Source organism: Aquarana catesbeiana, linkage group LG07, assembly GCF_042186555.1.
Source record: "Aquarana catesbeiana isolate 2022-GZ linkage group LG07, ASM4218655v1, whole genome shotgun sequence".
Taxonomy (NCBI): Eukaryota; Metazoa; Chordata; class Amphibia; order Anura; family Ranidae; genus Aquarana; species Aquarana catesbeiana.
The window spans coordinates 61,836,447-61,858,013 of record NC_133330.1 but is presented as its reverse complement, the minus strand read 5'-3'; the positions used below and the strand labels follow the sequence as shown (position 1 = coordinate 61,858,013).

At 41.1% G+C, this 21,567-nt stretch overlaps 1 long non-coding RNA gene across 1 annotated transcript; it reads left to right on the top strand.

Moving 5' to 3' along the window:
• Positions 1-6,098: 6,098 nt before the first annotated feature.
• LOC141102424 (uncharacterized) lies at positions 6,099-18,291 on the top strand. The gene is made up of 5 exons (XR_012235101.1): positions 6,099-6,213; positions 6,469-6,490; positions 8,305-8,322; positions 12,999-13,067; positions 18,106-18,291. It is a non-coding gene; the product is annotated as an uncharacterized lncRNA (long non-coding RNA).
• Positions 18,292-21,567: the final 3,276 nt, after the last annotated feature.

Genomic DNA, 21,567 nt, shown 5'->3' with positions numbered 1-21,567 from the left:
TCCGATGGAGCATACAGACGGTCGGATTGTCCGATAAAACAGGTCCTTCGGACTGTTGTTGAAAAGTCCGATCGTGTGTATGGGCCTTTACAGTGACAGCATGACAGCAGTGTGCAGCAGCACAGATGATGATGACACCTCACCCACACGGCACATCCCTTCCTGAGTGACAGTGACAGTCTCTCTCCACACCAGGTGGTCCCTTCAGTCCACCCCAGTTCAAACAGCACTGATAGTCCCACTCCCAGTTTGCCTTGCTCCCGTCCCGTAGACCCGCACATAAGGCTCTGGCTGCTCCACTGGGCCCCCTTGCACCATGACATCACACAACACACTCAGGCACCTCCTCCACCAGACCTGGCTCCGGTGCCACTTGAACACACTATAGCAGGCACTCGGATGGTCTCGGCCAGCTCTGGACTGGAACTGCGTATGCGCAGTTCTGAGCCAAGCGCCACAGCTATATTTTTTACAGGTAGCCTTTTCCTGTCACTAGCATTTACTGGTAGGAGAAAAGTGCTAGTTTTCTACTGGCTGCCATTAAGAATACCGACAGTTGGCAACACTGGCTTAGAGACACTTGTTCAGATCCAATCTTGTGCATCGCAATTTGTGTATGGGGCTGCATAGTCGTAGACTGGTCAGAGTGCCCATGCTGACCTGTGTCCATAACCAAAAGCACCTACAATGGACATGTGAGCATCAGAACTGGACCAGATACCACAGCATACCTTCAGAGGTCTAGTGGTGTTCATGCCTCGATAGGTCAGGGCTGTTTTGATGTCAAAAGGGCCGACCTCAGTATTAGGTGGTGGTCATAATGTTATGTCTGATCAGTGTATATTTGTTAGAGATCTCTTTCAGCAAGACTGGGAGGACTCTGCATTGAACCATGTACACATCTCATAACCTTTATCCCAGTGTAGAGAGATTATTATAATCTGGCTACATTCCTGACCTATAGTCTACATCACCATGCCCTGTTCTCTGTGCTGCTATCTTATCGCTCATTTAAAAAGGCCTCAAGGTCCAGTACTGAGTCTCTGCGTATCATATATCTCATATAGTCAATTCCTTTGCTACTTTTCATACTGCAGGAAATGTTATGTTTGTGGAGGAGAGATGAGGACACGCGGTGCCCAGATTTATCAGGATATCCAGTTCTCCAGGCTCAAGTAACATTTGACAGACAAAACATTGGCAGATCACGCTGTATGAAATATACAGAAAAAATTGTAATACCACACATCTCAAGTCTCCCACGAGTCGCGGGATACTCCCACATTTGACGGCGGGCTCACGGACACCCGCGAGTGCTGCACGATCTCCCAGCTGAGCCTGCATTGCCACTCAGCTTGGAGTAATCACATACAGTGGGTGTCTCCCGCCGTGTCATGCAGCTGCAGTCTTAACTGTTCGACGGCTGTTCGCTGTAACAAAGCCCCGCCTCCTCATCCATGATGGACAGAATACTGATTCAATTTCCCAGCATTGTATCAGCGTTCAGTTGACCGTCTGTCATGGTTGAGGAGGCGGGGCTTTGTTACAGTGGACGGCCGCCGAACAGTTAAGACTGCAGCTGCATGACACAGCGGGAGACACCCGCTGTGTGTAATCAAGGTACTGGCGAGGCTGCAGATGGGCACTGCGGAGGATACAGATGGGCACAGAGAGGCTGCATTGTTGGCACAGTGAGGCTGCAAATGGGCACTGATGAGGATACAGTTGGGCACAGTGAGGCTGCAGATGGGCACTGATGAGGATACAGATGGGCACAGTGAGGCTGCATTGTTGACAATAATGAGGCTGCAGATGGGCACAGTGAGCCTGCATTGATGGCTCAGTGAGGCTACATTGATGGGCACTGATTAGGCTGCATTGCTGGCACAGTGAGGCTGTAGATGGGCACAGTGAGGCTGCAGTGTTGGCACTGATGAGGCTGCAAATGGGCACACTGAGGCTGCATTGTTGGCACTGATGAGGCTGCAAATGGGCACAGTGAGGCGACATTGATGGTTCAGTGAGGCTGCACTGATGGGCACAGTGAGGCTGCAGATTGTCACAGTAGAGCTGCAGATGAGCACAGTGAGGCTGCATTGATGGTTCGGTGAGGCTGCACTGATGGGCACAGTGAGGCTGCACTAATGGGCACAGTGAGGCTGCAGATTGGCACAGTAGGGCTGCAGATGGGCACAGTGAGGCAGCATTGAAGGCTCAGTGAGGCTGCATTGATTGTCACAGTGAGGCTGCATTGATTGGCACTGACGAGGCTGCAGATGGGCACAATGAGGGTGCAGATTGGCACAGTGAGGCTGCAGATTGGCATAGTGAGGCTGCATTGTTGGCACTGATAAGGCTGCAAATGGGCACAGTGGGGGTGCATTGTTGGTGAGTGTTTATTATGATATTATATCATTAATTATCTTTAAAGTATTATTTTATTATAGTATTTTATCATGAATGGGGGGGGGAGCGTGACCTCCCTGTGACCCCCTGAAATGAGCTTGCCACCTCCCTAAAATTAGTTTTTGCAGGTTGGGATGTCTGTAATACAGACTTCATCTTAATAGACAATCTCACTGCTCAGCCTGTCCAAGACTAGTGCCCTGGCATTGTCTGTAATTATTATGTGCCAGGCCCAGCCATAGACAACAAAGATTATCTCAGGGCATGTGCCTGGGATGACCAGGCCTAGTGTTTGCACAAAAGTTACAGGGAATGTCAGTGTCTTTGTAAGGTTGTACTCCTGTGCCAGCCACTCGCAATGGCCAAAGACCAGCACCCAGGAGAACCCAGGGAGAAGATGCCAGAATTGACAAGGGATCTTGCGGGTGTTGGACGGTTGGAACCAAGGCAAATGTTTCCACTTTAATGCTAGACTGCAGCATGCTTGTCATTTTTGATCTCGCCTATAGTTCCACTAACCTCAACTGACAGATTCTTTAGAACAAATTAATTGAGGAAGCGGAGTCAACTGACAGTTATAACAGCCTCTGTGCAACCTTTCATTGAGGGAAATTACATCAACTGACAGTTGATTCCTTGTAGTAGTTCAATCACGGATATTTAGGAGCAAATTATTTTGTACCTTATAGAGCGGGTCATCTTGAAGGGTCTACTATTCAATGATGTAAAAAGTCTGTTCTGCTATTTAGGAAATTGATCAGGGTAGCAGGGGAACACTATAAGTGGTTTGTGTTAAAACGATAAATTGGCACTTACCTTTAAACAGTTTTTGGCATTGATCACATACAATTGTTTTGTAAGGGTAGTGTCCTGCATGTATGAGAACTGTACCAGTATTTATATATTGGTACATTTTATATATATATATATATATATATATATATATATATATATATATACACACAGTGGAACCTCGGATTGCGAGTAATGCGGTTAACGAGCGTTTCGCAATACGAGCAATTATTTTTTTAAAATCCTGACTCGGTTTGCGAGTGGTGTCTCGCAAAAAGAGCAGGATTCAAGCCTCTGCGGTGTGCAGTACCGCATTTGGCCAGAGGTGCGGGGGGCGCCGGTGACATTCAGAGCCATTAAGAAATACTTGGAAATACTCCATTCCCGAGTGTTTCCGAGGGCGAGCGGTCTCCGAGTATTTCCGAGTCTCTCCGGCGCCCCCTCACCTCTGGCCACATGTGGTATTGCATGCAATAGAAGTCAACGTGGAACAAATTATCTTCGTTTGACTTCTATGGGGAAACTCGATTTGATATGTGAGTGCTTTGGATTACAAGCATTCTCCTAGCACGGATTATGCTCGTAATCCAAGGTTCCACTGTATATAGATTTATATAACCTTCCACCCATCCAGTCCTGAGGTTTGGTCCCACCACACAACACACCCCTGTCTGCCAGGGCAGGAGACATGGTTTTCCTCTGCTACAGCTCAGTGACACTTCCAGGTCTTCTCCTTCCTCCAGCCTATAACTAGGAAAAGCAGCAGACTACTACTTTCTCTTCTTTCTCAGCACATGTGCACTGGAGCACAGCTGATCAGTTTCTTGTGCTGCGTCTCCCTCTAACAGTTTGAGCTCTGCTGTACAGGGAATTTTAAGAGGATATCATTGAGTAAATTTCAGATACTTACACTGCTTGCATAAAATAATATGAATATAGTAATGAATACAGAGTTGCATTATTTGCATGTTTTTTTAATGCAAATATATGCACAGGGCCTTTGTTAAAATTGCAATCATTTTTCCAGATAGCCTAAGCTTTCAGCCTGTCATGCTATAGGTGGGGGATGTTCTTCATGCCAGAGTCCCAAGAAGGAGAGAAGACCTCCACTGAGTTTGTACTTATTCTTCCTTCCCAGCATTAGATCCTTACTGAAGATTATGATCTAATGCTGCAATAACTATAATAATTGCTATGTGGAGTACGTTGACCGATATTACAAAGTGTACAGCCAAGACAAGTGTTTACTACACATATATTGTTAGTGGGTTAAAGGTGAGGTTAGCATTCTGTTTTTTTGTGCTGCAGTAAAAAATATTTCATAATATCTAAGGAAACCTTTCACTCATTTATCTGTTAAATGCACTCTTCTTTTTACAAAACACACAGTAATCATTTCAACATTATGGGGGTACTCTCATGTGATGGGGTGACTCTGATGCATAGGGAGAAACCTGATGAGATGGGAGGACTCTGGTGTGATGGGGGATTCTGAGGTATAGGGGAGACTCTCATAAGATGAGCGGACTCTGACATTTTGGGGTTACTCTTATGGGATGAGGGGACCTGTGACATTATGGGGGAACTTCTGATGATAAGTATGGTCTTTGAAGTGATAGTGGGACCTCTGATGTTATGGGGGTACTCTGACATGATGGGGGGGGGGGGGGCTCTGATGATAAGTATGGGCTCTAATGTAATGGTGGGACTTCTGATGTGATGGGGGTTCCACTGATGTGATTTTGGCACCTCTGATGTGTTGGGGGGTTCCTCTGATGTGATGATGGGACTTCTGATGTGATGAGGGTTCCTCTGATGTGATGGTAGGACCTCTGATGTGATGAGGGTTCCTCTGATGTGATGGTAGGACCTCTGATGTGATGGGGGTTCCTTTGATGTGATGGGGGTTCCTCTGATGTGATGATGAGACCTCTGTTGTGATGAGGGTTCCTCTGATGTGATGGTGGGACATCTGATGTGATGGGGTTCCTTTGATGTGATGAGGGTTCCTCTGATGTGATGGTGAGACCTCTGATGTGATGGGAGTTCCTCTGATTTGATGATGGGACCTCTGTTGTGATGAGGGTTCCTCTGATGTGATGGTGGGACATCTGATGTGATGGGGTTCCTTTGATGTGATGAGGGTTCCTCTGATGTGATGGTGGGACCTCTGATGTGATGGGAGTTCCTCTGATTTGATGGGGGGCTTCTGAGGTGATGGGAGGACCTCTCATGTGAGGATAGGGCTTCTGATGTGAAGTTCATTTTATCAAGGGGGTTATATGCATCAGCCCAGGCTCAGGTTACCCATTGATGGGTAACATTAAAATTGTTTACATTTTGGACTGGGTGCCCTGACATTTTACATGCTTTTAAGTGGTGCCCCGACTAAAAAAACATTGCGAAACGCTGGTCCAATGATGTGCAAAAGGTGAACGTGGATCTACTTTTCACACCACAGGATCATATAAGAGAATGTTCACTCATTTTGTTGTGAAAAAATTCTCGGCTCTTTTGTAAACCAATCTTTGAATAAAGAGATATGAATTTACACAGAACTGATTTACCCACCAGACCCACCCGCCTTACATATGAGGGTCTTTCTGGAATCTGGATGAAGTGACTTTCTCCCATTAGCACTTTTGCAATGTTTTGAGCATAGCCTTTCACTGGGCAATCTAATCATATCATGCCTGGTGATAAAGAGGAGACAAGAAGCTTCCAAGGTCAAATTGGTTGTCGCTTCACCTTGTATAAGCATCTTGTATGGGGCATCTACACATAACTGAAATATCTGTACTGGACAGACTGACCCAAGAATGAAACCTTTGTTTTATGAGAACACCGTCAGGCTCTGCTTTCTTATCATACCAATCATTACTAATCTCTGAAGATTAATTCTTCTGTGAAAATAATCTTTCAATCTTGGAAATTAAATAGCAGTGGCTGGGAGGTGACTCAAGGAGTGACCATTATTCTCTGCAGCCATGGGCTGTGGGCCCTCCGTAGATGCTGGTAATGTAGACTTTCAATCATTACAAATACAATTGTATTCTTTTTTTTCTAGCCTAGTAACATTTGAGCTTCCTATAAGGGTTGGATTCTTACAGGAACTTTTGAAAACTATAATGTTGGGCTGGGTATAGCCAGGAAGTAAGGGGAAATCTCACCAAAGGGGACACAAGCAGTAATGAAAATAATCTGTAAAATAACTTTTATTTTATTGTGCATGCCACCTTGTAATGTGTAACAACTCCTTCTCTCCCTTAGCTGCACGAGAGTGTAGAGACTGGTAAGGCAAATTTCTTTTATATTATACTCAGGTTTTTATGGCATGGGACATCACAGAGAAGGAGGGTATAAAAAAATTGCATATTGGTCCAGTGAATGTGTGGGGGTGATTTACTAAAACTGGACATTGCAAAATCTGGTGCAGCTGTGCATAGAAACCAATCAGCTTCCAGGTTTTATTGTCAAAGCTTTATTGAACAAGGTAAAGTTAAAATCTGATTGGCTACAATGCACAGCTGCACCAGATTTTGCACTCTCCAGTTTTAGTAAATCAACCCCTGTATGTACATTCGTTATTTGTGAATTAACCAGCATTGGTTCATTCGTTTTAGAGATTTTTCATGCAATGTATAAAGCTGTTGCTGTTGTCTGAATAGGACAAAATCGAATGTTCTTAAGGTATTTTCTCTTCTGGTCGAATGTTCTTAGTCTATGGTCAAAACGTATTTTTTTCTTTTGGTCAAATGTACTTTAGCTATGGTTGAATGTCCTTAGGCTATCATTTTAGACTTTTTTTTCTTTCACCAAAAGACAAATAAAATATAAAAAAATTAAAAAATATTCGCAAAGGTTATTGTTTTAGGCTTTTTTGTTTCACCTAACTTAAATTTCTGAAATTAACATTTCGCACAAATTAAAACAATGTGAATTAACCAGCAATGGCTCATTCCTTTTAGAGATTTTTCATGCAATGTATAAAGCTGTTGCTGTTGTTTGAATAGGACCAAATCGAATGTTCTTAAGGTATTTGAGAATCTGGTTGAATGTTTTTAGTCTATGGTCAAAACTTATTTTTTCTTTTGGTCAAATGTACTTTAGCTATGGTTGAATGTCCTTAGGCTATTGTTTTAGGCTTTTTTTCTTCCACCAAAAGACTTTAAATATAAAAAAAATTTAAAATATTCGCAAAGCTTATTGTTTTAGGCTTTTATTTTCACCTAACTTAAATTTCTGAAATGAATATTTCGCACAAATTTAAAAAAAATTGAATGAACGAGCATTGGCTCATTCGTTTTAGGGATTTTTCGTTCAATGTTTAAAGCAGTGGCTGTTGTGTGAATAGAACAAGATCAAATGTCCTTAAGGACATTTGATCTTTTGGTTGAGTGTTAGTAGGCTATGGTCAAAAGGTATTTACTCTTCTGGTTGAATGTCCTTAGGCTATGGTCAAAAGGTATTTACTCTTCTGGTTGTATGTACTTTAGCTATGGTTGAATGTCCTTAAGCTATCATTTTAGGCTTTTTTTTTTCTTCCACCGAAAACAAGTTAAATAAAAAAAAAAATAATAATAATATATGTGACTTATGTGTAGAAATGTATTTTATAAATAGCCCCCTTTACAGTATGGGATGCCTAAAAGTTTAAAGCCTTCTGGGAAAAGCAGTGAGCCAATCACAAAAGCAGAAAATTAGAGTCCTGGGGCCATTATGTGCCCCAGCAATGTATACTGTAGAACGTCTCTAGGTTACAGTATTACAAAGAAGCAATTTTGGGAAATAAGAGATGGAAATATAATAGTAATTGTTAGGAATATTAAATTACAAGATGGTTTGTGTTGCAATTATTATTATTTTTTTAGCCAGAATTGAGTTTCCCTTGAATTATGTGCATAGTAAATGTCATAAAAAATGTGTTAAAACTGCATGACTTGGACTCAATAGTATTGTTTATGTTCAATATCTATATTCATGGTCACTCTTTTATTGTGCTAGAATGTTCTATATAAGCAGGATGAGAATAGAGATCAGGATCCTCTTATCCATTTGTTCATTGATTTTTTTTTAATGATTTCTTTCTTTCTACAATATAACTAGGAATGACAGTGAGGGCAGGTAAGATTTGGTGATGCTTGTATTTTGTGTATTTCTATTAGCAGTCATGTCCTAGTTTGAAAAGTTTCTGTTAAATAGAGTTTGAATGGAACATTCCACCATGTTTAATGCCCAACTGAAATTTCAGTTTAAAGAATATAAACCCAACATTACATATTCCTCATATTCCTAATTCGTGCCTGCTGTACCACGTACGTGTACAAAAATGTATCCTGTTCTCTTTCGTATTGCTTCCTTTGTATGAAATATCTGGTGATCCTGCCAGTCCCCCTGCTTTCCTATTAAAAACTGACCACACTAGGCAGAAGGGCATCAATTTTTTGGTTGTGCTGGGAGCTATTCCAATGATCAGGCTCATGCTGACATGCATCTCCCCACCCCCTGTACAGCCATTCACTGGGAAGATCAGCAGTCTGAGGTTTCTCCTCCCCCAGCTCTTATGCAACTGAGTACAGAAGGAATGTGATCACTTATAAAAAAGGGGGAAAGCATTTTACAGCATTTTTTTTATATGTATACTCAAATGTTTTGCCTTTTATTTTTATTTTAATCTGAATGAGTTATTGTACAAAATGTGGTGTGCAAAGTCTTAGACCCCATACACACTATCCGATTTTCTGCAGATTTTTGTCAATAGATTTACCAAATCAATATAATATGAGGTCAAACCTTAAGAGTTTCAATTTGTATGCAATCAGCCAGGCCCTTGCACTACATGGTTTTGGTAAATCTGAAGGAAATCTGACAACTAAAGTTGTATAGTGTGTATGGGTTCTTACAGTTAATTTTCTTTACAAAGCAGCAACAGCATTAAAAGTCTGTCCTCTGTGTAGAAGCAGTAGTCCTGTCAAACCTAGACCTCTCCACTAAGCAGGGGGCATGAGATTTGATAGTGGGAGAGCTCTAGATTTGAACCAGCAAGGATGTGTTAGACCTCTGCAGAGAGACCACTGATTCCATATAGAAAGCAAGGGTGCTTCTTCTACAGTATGCTGCAATGGGCAGGCTTTTCTACTCAAGCTGTGGCTTCTTCTAAAGAGAATTAACTCTAATGCCCCATACACACGATCATACATTCCGACAACAAAATCCATGGATTTTTTCCGACGGATGTTGGCTCAAACTTGTCTTGCATACACACGGTCACACAAATATTGTCGGAAATTCCGAACGTCAAGAACGCGGTGATGTACAACACGTACGATGAGCCGAGATAAATGAAGTTCAATAGCCAGTGCGGCTCTTCTGCTTGATTCTGAGCATGCGTGGCACTTCGTGCGTCGGATTTGTGTACACACGATCAGAATTTCCGACAACGGATTTTGTTATCGGAAAATTTGAGATCCAGATCTCAAATTCTGTGTGACGGAAATTCTGATGGAAAATGTCAGATGGAGCCTACACACGGTCGGAATTTCCGACAACAAGCTCCTATCAAACATTTTCTGTCGGAAAATCCGACTGTGTGTAAGGGGCATAAGACTTTAAAGACCTTTTCATGCACCTGGAACGTATTTAGCAGATTTAAACTAAAAGTTCAGCCTTAGGTGTACGTCGGCTGCTTTAAGAGCTCTAGGGGGCGCGCAATCGCTCCTCAGAGAGGCAGAATGGGGATCTGTCACTGCAAACAGACAGATCCACGTTCTGCCAGGGAAGTAGAGAGAGATCTGCTGCTCCTAGTGATCAGGAACAGCAATCTCTCTCCTTCTCTAGTCAGTACACTTCCCCCCACAGTTAGAAACACCAACCTAGGGAACACTTAACCCCATGTAGCCCCCTAGTGTTAACCCCTTCCTTACCAGTGTCATTTATACAGTAATCAGTGGCTATTTTTAGCTCTGATCGCTTTATAAATGTCAATGGTCCCAAAAAAGGGTCAAAAGTGTCCAATCTGTCCACTGCAATGTCGCAGTCCCGCTAAAAATTGCTGATCACTTCTATTACTAGTAAAAAAATAATAATAATAATAAAAATGCTATAAATCTATCCCCATTTTGTAGACACTATAACTTTTGCGCAAACCAATCAATATACGCTTATTGTGATTTTTTTTTACCAAAAATATGTAGAAGAATACATATTGAGATAACTGCTGCTGTTGCCATTAATTTTGGTTATTTATATTTATTCTGCCTGTAACACATTTCCTTAAGCGCTTGTTGTTGAATATGACATTGGGCCTTGTCAGATTCAGGTTTATCATATTGGGATAACTGATGAAGAAATTTTGATTTTTTATTTTGGATATTTATTATAGCAAAAAAGTAAAAAATATTGTTTTTTTTCTTTCAAAATTGTCGCCCTTTTTTTTGTTTATAGTGCAAAAAATAAAAAACGCAGAGGTGATCAAATACCACCAAAAGAAAGCTCTATTTGTGGGAAAAAGGGACATAAATTTTGTTTGTGTACAATGTCGCACGACCGCGCAATTGTCAGTTAAACCGGCGCAGTGCCGTATTGCAAAAAATGGCCTGGTCATTAAGGGGGTAAATCCTTCCAGTCCTTAAGTGGTTAAAGAAAACATTCAAAGCATGTTATAATGTTTCTTCTGGCTCAAATCCTTCCCTTATAATGAACATAAATACACATTTCCCTCAGCCCATTTCTAAGTAACACCAAAACCCTCAACCCAGTGCTCAAAAATCTGTCCTTATCCTATATCAGTGATGGTGAACCTTGGCACCCCACGTTTTGGAACTACATTTCCCATGATGCTCCACTACACTGCAGAGTGCCAGAGCATCATGGGAAATGTAGTTCCAAAACATCTGGGGTGCCAAGGTTCGCCATCACTGAACTATATCATAAGTCCACAGAATATCAATTCATCTGACCTAACTAGTAACAATTCCAGATTCTGCCAGTAGATAGAGCTAAAGGTAAAATTGTAATTATAACTTGGCAACAATCTGCAAAAAATAAAACATTTGTGGAGTAGAATTTGCTCCAACCTCCTGCACGATTTTCATTTAAAGTGTAAAGATTTTTAAAGTAAAAAAATGAGGCGTTTGATATTGATCTCTATGCGCTATTTTAGTTGCCATATGGCAGCTCAGCTCCTGGCACACAGCTAACGCCATAATTAAAAAACACATAAATGGGAGCTGCTTTACGTGCCAACTGATCTGGATTTTCTGTCCATCCAGTCCTTAGATTTACACAGTCCTACCAGACTGTATAAATGAGCTGGTGACCTGCTTTCCCTGCTGCAGCTGAAGCTTGGTCACTTTCTTATCTTTGGCCTGTGATTGGACAATGAAAAAGGAGCACAGCAGGTCATCCCCCTGCTCACTGTGTTCTCTCCTCCTGTCAGCATGTTCCTTGCTGGCACATGCAGTTGTAGCACACCGGATTGGCTCCTAGTGCTGCCCCTCCTTCTCCTGTACAGAGGATTACAAGAGACTCATACCCAACCAAATCCAAGAGTTTAAAGTGGTTGTAAAGCCTCTCTGCATTCCTTGCATGAAAGTAAAAAACTTTCTGTGTGCATCAGCCCCCTCCCCCCCAATACTTACCTAAGACCCATCTTGATCCAGTAATGTGCAAGAGAGCAGCGGCTCTCCCGGGTCTCCTACTCCTCATTGGCTGAGACAGCTGTGGGAGCCATTGGCTCTCGCTACTGTCAATCACAGCCAGTGATCCAATGAGGCTTGGGAGTGAGCCTACTAGGGTGCCCCCATAGCAAGCTGCTTGTTATGGGGGGCACTCGGCAGAAGGGAGGAGCCAGGAACATCAGCGGCAGACCCAAGAAGAAGAGAATCAGGGCTGATCTGGGCAAAATCATCACACAGAGCAGTGAAAAATATAAAATGAGCAATGGAGCCAAAAATACAAAGCAACCAATAATGTAATGCCGCACCACGCATGATTGGGTGATTTCCTATTCATATACATATTTATGTGGTTTTGCGCCCAATTTTTCTATTATTTTACACTACACAGAGCAGGTAAGTATAACATGTTTGTTTTTGTTTTTTTACATCTGCCTTTAACCACTTCAGCTTTGGAAGGTTTTACCCCCTTCCTGACCAGGCCATTTTATGCGATATGGCACTGCGTTGCTTTAACTGGCAATGGCGCGGTCGTGCGACATTGTACCCAAATGTATGTCCTTTTTTTTCCCACAAATAGAGCTTTCTTTTGGTGGTATTTAATCACCTCCTACGGTTTTTATTTTTTGCGCTATGAACAAAAAAAGAGTGACAATTTTGAAAAAAATCCATTATATATTGATTGGTTTGTGCAAAAGTTATAGCGTCTACAAACTATGGGATTTTTTTAATGGAATTTAATTTTTTTTTTTATTGTTTTAATAGTAATGGCGGTGATCAGGGTTTATTAGTGGGACAAATCTGACACTAAGTGACACTTTTTGGGGACCAGTGACACCAATACAGTGATAAAAAAATGCACTGTCACTGTATAAATGAAACGGGCAAGGAAGGGGTTAACATCGGAGGTGATCAAAGGGTTAAGTGTGCTCCTAGGGAGAGCTTTCTAAGTGTGGGAGGAATGGTGAGACTGAAGGAAAACAGAGATCCGTGTCTTCGCTCAGCAGAAACACAAGATCTCCATTTTCCTCGTTCATTGTCAGGTGACAAATGTACATCTGAAAAGATTGTTTCAATATATGAAGAAACCTGCATGTAATTCCAAATCTCTTGATTACAATACAGACCACCAACGCAGACGACGCAGGTAGCGGGGGAACCCGGAGACGACAGCATGGCGGATGACGTGAATAGGTAGGTAGAATGTATGGAGCCACTGAGCACCACGTGAGTAATGTGAGTAATTACGTGGTAATGTTTTCTAATTATTCTTCCCATTTTATATTTTACATCTGCTGCCTGAAGGTCCAAAGGTAAGAAAAAGCATTTCGATCAAAGTATAACTTAAGGCAAAACTTTATTTATTTTGTTTGGGAAAAAGTGGAGAAGGATTAGAACCCCACATCGGGTTTTTATTGCTGTGTCCACATTAAGGAGAATTATTCTCTCTGTTTGTCCTGTTTACCTATTATCAGTGAAAGAAAATGTTACCAGAAAAGAAGGTCAAATGGGGACACTTTTCTGGTGACAACCAGGGATTTCCTCACTTTGGAGGGATATCCTCTCACTTCCTGTTTTGGTTATAGGACAGGAAGTGAAGGCAAATCTCCCCAATGGGACACAGATGGCAAAAAAAAAAAAAACCTGACAGGGATTATAAACCTTCCTCCATTATAACAGTGTGTTCAGTATTTTATAGTTACAATATACTGCATGCATGATGAATTATTATTATTATTATAGAGTTACTAATGGCAGAGCTGTTCAAAGCTGATAGAATCAATGAACAGATATGTTGTAGCTGTTGAAGTTTTTCATTTTAATAATATCCTTATCCTACAAAAATAATCCATACACATCCATTACTTAAAGTGATTGTAAACCTCCTTGAGACATTTTTACATATAGGTAATCCTAAAATAAGGCTTACCTATATGTACTGAAAATATCTCTTAAACGTGTGCCTGTTTAGGAGATAGTTACCTTGTGGTGAGCCAATGATGTTACCCTCCGTGCAATTCTTTCCTCAGTGTGTGCCGTGACTGGCGGTTCCCGCGCGCATGCGTGGGTGACGCCACGCGGCTCAGGTCAGTCGCAGAGCAGGAGTCCGCGGTCCCGGAAAAAAGAGGGACGAAGATGGATGCTTCCACCATTGTGGACAATTATGGACATTGTGGGGACATTGTAGACATTGCGGGCTTCGTTTGCAGGTAAGTGCCACATAATGGGCTAGTATGCAATCCATACTAGCCCATTATGCTGTTACTTTGCAGGGGAATAAAGAGGAAGTAGAACCCATTAGGGTTTACTTCCTCTTTAATGGGTACCTATAAACTTCAAAAGCCAACACTCCAAGGATGAAATTAAAAAAAATAGGTTTATTCCAAGCATAACGTATCTAAAAAAAAAATCCAACATGTTCTGGGGGCTGCACTCCACCCTCTTTATCAGGACCAAAAAAATAAAAAATTATAATATATATCTTTTTTCGCTTATATTTTAGCCCCCAATGAATGGGGGTAGAAATTTTGGGCTGAATTCGGACCTGAAACGGACCAAAAGACGCACAGCGTTTTTGTGCAAAACGCACCGGACCCACTGCAGAGATATGTGAACAGGCTCCACAGAGAGCCGGTCAAAATCTCCTGCTATTGCGAATTGGATGCAGGAAATCCGCCTTATGCCCCGTACACACGATCGGACATTAATTGGACATTCCGACAACAAAATCCTAGGATTTTTTCCGATGGATGTTGGCTCAAACTTGTCTTGCATACACACGGTCACACAAATGTTGTCGAAAAATCCGATCATTCTGAACGCGGTGACGTAAAACACGTACGTCGGGACTATAAATGGGGCAGTAGCCAATAGCTTTAATTTCTTTATTTATTCTGAGCATGCGTGGCACTTTGTGCGTCGGATTTGTGTACACACGATCGGAATTTCCGACAACGGATTTTGTTGTTGGAAAATTTTATAGCAAGCTCTCAAACTTTATGTGTCGGAAAATCCGATGGAAAATGTGTGATGGAGCCCACACACGGTCGGAATTTCCGACAACAAGGTCCTATCACACATTTTCCGTCGGAAAATCCGACCGTGTGTACGGGGCATAAAAGTTTATCTAAATCCAAGAACAAAATGTAACATATTGCAACTCCATGGATGTGGTGGCTGCATTCGTTTTCTTCCTTCCTTTTACTTTCGCCTAGTGATCCTGCTGGTAACACACTTCCTTTTCTACTGTGACAACACTCATTTTCCATACTTTATCAATGAAGTAGGGTTGTCACCCTAGGACAGGGCTAGGGAACACCTCCCCCTCTCCTCTTCTCCATAACATCGGGGGTGTTCTGTAGTCCACAAAGATAGCTGCGCGCAATGTAACTGATAACAGTCAGCCCAGGCAGGCAGCTCAGTGAGTTATCAGCCCACAAGATTTCTGGCAGGATCACATTTTTGTGATTTTTAAGCAGATATAACAAAATTAATTCAATGGTATATTTAACAGACCAAAAATGTTCAAATAGGTGACGTTCATTAGGGTTTACATACGTTTTATCTGATTTCTTTGCCCCTCCACTGAAAAGAATTTCCTGTCTCAGTGACACAACAAAGGGGAAACCAAAAAGGCCCGGTGACAACAAAAAAAGAAAGACAGCATAACCCCCTCTCATTCTTTCCATTTCTAAACTAAACTAAAAATAAAATAAACATTTTGGCCAGAGTACTTCTTTAACATTGGGATGTTCACAACATCTGGCATTTCATAGCATCTGAGAGCTTTTTGTTTTCTTTTAACTATGCAAAAGATAGAGTGCAGCGCTAGGTTTAAGCACGAGATGACCAACTGCATGAAGACATATATGAAAATGAATAGAACACTGTATTATTAAAGTGCAATAAAAACATAAACATAAATGGCATGAATTCAAATAAAGTGCAACTTTACAGTGCAAATGTGTTATACGCAACCAAAATATTTAATTTTAGTGCAATCCCATGCGACAAATGCAAAATGAAAATAAAGTTGCATAAAAACGCTCAAAAGTGCAAACAATATACGAATAGTAATGTGCAATACTAGGTACTAGTGCAACACATATATAAAGTAGATATGACACAGTATTGTAAATGTGCAATATGACCATAACCATAAATAGCATAAATTCAAATAAAGTGCAACTATGCAGTGCACATGTAAAAAATGATGTTATATGCAACAAAAATATTTATTTTTTAGTGCAATTCCATGCGACAATGCAGAATGAAAAGTCGCATAAAAAACGCACAAAAGTGCAAAACGATATAAATGAAAAAAAAAATTGTTCATAAATTGCTGGAATCCAATATGTGACTTCACTGTTCAGTACACATGTACGCCGTTAATAAATTTGTTTAGTTTTGTTCTGTTCCATATTAGAATTAATTCGTATTTCGTAATTCGTGTCCAAAATTCTATTTAAATTTGAACGAAATACGAACTTTTCGTAACAATTACGAATGTTCGTTATGATGAATTTATCATTATGAGGGGCTCCCACCATCCCTGTGCTGTGCTGACTTCCTGGGTTTTTAACTTTTAGGTTCGTTAACTTTTCGTAACAATTAAGAATGTTTGTTAGGAATTTGGATTCCGAAATTCGTAAACGAAATTTCGTATTTCGTACAAAATTTGGAAGCATAGCAATTCATATTTCAGATCCTCCCAAATGTACGAATTTACAGAAATTCGTATGAATTTTTGATTCGTACGAAACTAATCGCACATGTCTACTGTGCAGCATATAACGTAGATTGAGTGCTCATCACCGCGTTTCCCGTCACCTCATTAAGATAAAAGGCTTACGAGAAAGCCTGCGACCTTCCTTATTCAAGGGGGTCAAACAGCGCTTTTAGTGCAATCAAAGATTGACCGATGGAAGACTTTGGCGTTCCTCTCCAGAAGGATTCATAGACATCCAATCGAAACCCAATAATGTGAACAGCAGAATAATATTAAAAAAAAAAAAGAAGAAGAAAAAAAGGCTCCAATAGTATAGAATGTCTTCTCAAGACGTTTTATTAAAAGGAAGGAGTTATAATACAAAAACTCTGAGGCAAATAAATAAAATTTGCAATAGTAATCCTTGCAAGGAAAAAAGAACTTGTAGGTCCATTTAAAATCCAATCGCGTGTGTACAGAACGTGTGTGCGTAGCATAAACCAGTCAAATCCTTCCTTTTAGATGTATCCTGGGAGAAGTAGGAACTTGATACATTGTCATGTGCAAAAACAACGATTTTTTTCTCTAGACAGTTTCACGCGTTAGGCCAATTTTATACAAACATTCCTATTGTTAAGGTGTATCTAACCAATCGCTAAAATTAAATTTAACACATTAAAGCAGCCTAAAAAATGAATAAAAAAAAAAAAAAAAAAAACATTTTATATCTGCAGCTTTCATTAAAATACTATCTGGTGATCCTGCCTTGAAGGTCCTTGTTCAGTCACTTCCTGTTAGAAGGTGACAACATCCTGTCTCTGTCTCCCAGCTGTTCCCTTGTGTTGTCACCTTGCTCTCCCAACTGAAACGACAAGCTTTCAAACACACATTGCACAGGCGTAGTGCATTACTGTCACTATTAGGAAGCTCATCCTGAGAAATCCCATACAGCTATCGCTGGAGTGCATGTACATACCTCCCAACTTTTTGAGATGGGAATGAGAGATGCCTATCAGCAAAAGTATGCAGGCATAGGACACACCCCTTGCCACGTCCCCTTAAAGGAGAATTGTACAAAAAAATAAGATTGGTTAAACCCACAAGTGTTTTTTTACCACTACTATTCCTTTATATTGGCTTTTTGAATTTACAAATGCAGCAATTTAGAAATCATATGAGAGGTTTAGCACTGGAAACACTTTTTGATAGATAAAAAATGCATTTTATATACATCTATATAGATCAGACCAAAATGAGGGACAAATGAGGAGGAATGAGGGACAGAGGGACATTACTCCAAATCAGGGACAGTCCCTCGAAATCAGGGACAGTTGGGAGCTATGCATGTAGACAGATAGAGAGAGGCTGCAAAGAAGATGCAGGAAATCAGCAACAATAAAATGCAATAAAAGATGTAACAAAAGGGTGAAAACTGCACTTTATTTAAAAATAGCAATTGTTTACGATCTAAAAATAATTTTAATAGAAATATGAAAAATGTTTAATTTTACGTTTACATTACAGATACTGGTGGAACCTAGAAGAGTACTCTATTATTTGAAAACATGAGAAAAGAATGTACTAATGGAATGGGAAAACAAGATTCAACGTATTACAAATATACATACAAATGTCTAATCAACTTAGTCTTTCCTAAATACACATTTTTATGTACTATGCAATTCTAAAAAAATAAAATACGATTCTTATAAAGTGTATGGCTGTGTTTATTTCAATGTTCTCCTAAAACGTAAAGAGTAAAACATTTATGATTGTGATGGGTTATTTACTTATTTATTTTTTTATCCTTTTTTTTATTAAGAAAACATTTTTTTTTATAATAACACAGACAGCTATAGTAATAATAACAAAACAATAATCTCCTGGCCAAAGGGTTTCAAAAAATCTGTTTACAACATATCCATTTCTTAGCCATCTTGATTCTTTAACCCTGATCCTATATTTAACCTACTCTGACCCCATATTCGAGATCCCTCAAACACGAGAAAAAAAAACAAGAAAAACCCCTCCTCATAATATTTATAATAATAATAATAATATCTCTCCTCTCCTCCTTCCCCTTCCCTCCACTCTCCTCCATTCCCAGGGCCCCAGAATGTGATAGGTTATGACCTTAATGTGAGTTCCCATATTTCCACTAGGTGGCAGCAACACACCAGTTATTGAACCAGTTTATTTCAGTGATCTAAAACAGTGGTCTCTAAACTGTGGCCTGGGGGCCGGTTGTGGGCCTTTGCCTGCCTATATCCGGCCCTTAGGCACTATTACACCCTGTGAAACCAACAAGGGGGCACAATTCCTCCTACTGACACCAATAGTGGGGCATTATTCCTTCCCCTGATACCAGCGATGGGGTTCACTATTCTTCCCACTGACACCAACAAGGGGGCACAATTGCAAATGCTGACATCAATGATGGCGCACTATTCCTTCCACTGACACCAATGATGGGGCGCTATTCCACCCACTAATAACAACAATGGGGCACTATTCCTCCCACTGAAACCAATGATTGGGCACTTTTCCTCCCACTAACACCAATGATAGGGCACTATTCCTTCTACTGACACCAATGATGGGGCACTATTCCTCCCATTGATACCATAATGGGGAACTATTCCTCCCACTGACACCAATGATGGGGCATTATTATTATCTCCCCTGATATCAATGACAGATAACTGTTCTTCCTTCTGACATCACTGATGGGCACTATTGTTCCCACTGACAACAACAATGGGGTACTATACCTCCCATTGATATCAATAATGGGGCATTAGTCCACCCACTGACACCCACACTGGGGCTCTATTTCTCCCACTGACTCCAAAGACAGCGTATTATTCCTTCCCCTGATACCAACGATGGGTCATTATTCACTGACATCAATGATGGGGCATTGTTTACCCCCATTGACACCAGGGCATTTTCTACTTCCACCAATAGACTGGCACATCCCCCCCCCCCCCCCCCGTCTGAAAAACAATAAACTGACCCTTTGTTTACAAAGTTTGAGGACCCCTGATCTAAAATGAAGGGAGTGAAAAATACAGTATATGATTGTAATGTATTGTACAGTTGGTTGTAGGTATATGGAACGCAGTGATATGGATGAGCCTCAACCCGACATGTTTAGTCTAACAAGACATCATCTGCGGTCTGAGCTCCCCATCCTTCACTGCGTTTATATAAAAGAAATAATCAAAAATAGTTGCTAAACCTGTGAGTCTAATTGATATTGCTCCCTGTCCCAGAAATTGCTTCCAAGATGGCGTTCGTCGTGCGTGTCACGTCTCGATTTAATTCAAGCAACTGCACATGCGTCGTACCAAAATCCCATAATAGATCCAGAGGCCGCACATACGTCAATATAGGTTTATCTGAGGTGATGTGCAGAACGTGGAAGTTGTCTGCATGCATTCTTAGCCTCCTTATCAAGGTGGATAATATCCTATGAGATAGTGATACCATCTATCATTAAAACGCACGCTGATACACTTACATATTAACTAGAATTGGCCTGTTCCAATACACATATATGTGGAGAAGTTGCCTACTTATACAGGCCACTTCCTCTTTCTTGTCTGGTCATTAGGCTAGGCTTATGACATCATGCACAGCTCTCTCTCACTCTCGTGAGAGTTTACCAGGAAGGGGGTGGGGAGGGGGGGGGGGTGAGTCATAAGAGGGCCAATGAGAGCTGTAGAGCTGGAGGTGTGCCTCTGTGTGTCTGTGTAAATCCAGAAAGTGAACAGACAGCAGCTTCAGCTGTCCACAGTTAAAATGGTTGCAGCCAGACTCAGTGGAGGGAGATTTCTGCAGCATATTTGGCAAGTACAGAATCACAGTATATAGAAAAAAATATGCAAAGTGGTTGGAGGGAAGCTTCAGAATGGCAAAGATGTTGTTATTACAAATTATGTGAGCAGACTGCTGTGCTCGTCCCCATCGATGGGACAATTGGGTTCAGGTAAATAAAAGGGGGGCTCTGGGGGGCTGCTGCACTACAGAAGGTTTTTCACCTTAATGCATAGAATAATAATGCATAAAGGGGTTTACAACCCCTTTAAAGAGGAAATAAACCCCCATGGGGTTTACTTCCTCTTTTGCTCCCCGCAAGGCCTGCAAGTGAAAAGCATAATGGGCTAGTATGCATAGCATACTAGCCCATTATATGACACTTACCTGCAAAGAAAGCCCACGCTGTCCCCTGCACAGGCCGCGTCCATCTTCGCCTCTCTTCCTTCCGGGGCCACGGACTTCAGCTTTGTGACTGGCCGGAGCCATGTGGCATCAGTCCCGCACATGCGCATTCAAGCCGTCAGTCACGGCACATGCTGGGGGAAGAAATGGCACGGTGGTCCGTTTCTTCACAGCGCATGTGCCGATGACAACATTGGCGCACTGCAAGTGAAATATCTCCTAAACGGCGCACATTTAGGAGATATTTCCACTGCCTATAGGTAAGCCTTATTCTAGGTTTACCCATAGATAAAAGTCACCAAAAAGGCTTTACAACCACTTTAACTTATGTGTTGATAGTGCAGTATATTATTAAAGAAAAAAGTATTGTATTGTAACCTTAGCGTAAATTCTTATTTCTTCACTAGGTGGCAGTAGCACACCATTATTCTAAAAATGTATGTATTATACTCTTAGTGTAAATTCCTTTTTGTCCACTAGGTGGCAGTAACACACCATTATTGAACTAATTTATGTATTATGTCCTTAGTGTAAATTCCTGTTTCTCCACCGGGTGGCAGTAGTATACCATTATTGAACCAATTTATGTATTATGTTCTTCGTGTAATTTTTATTTCTCCATTAGATGGCAGTAACACACCAATTATTGAACTGCAGAGGAATATATTCTCGCTGTAGGAACTAGGCTGATCAAGTCAAGTTTCTAGGGGGTGGTTTACAAAATTGCGCCTCCAGGATATAGTCCATAGAGGTAGCGTGTTT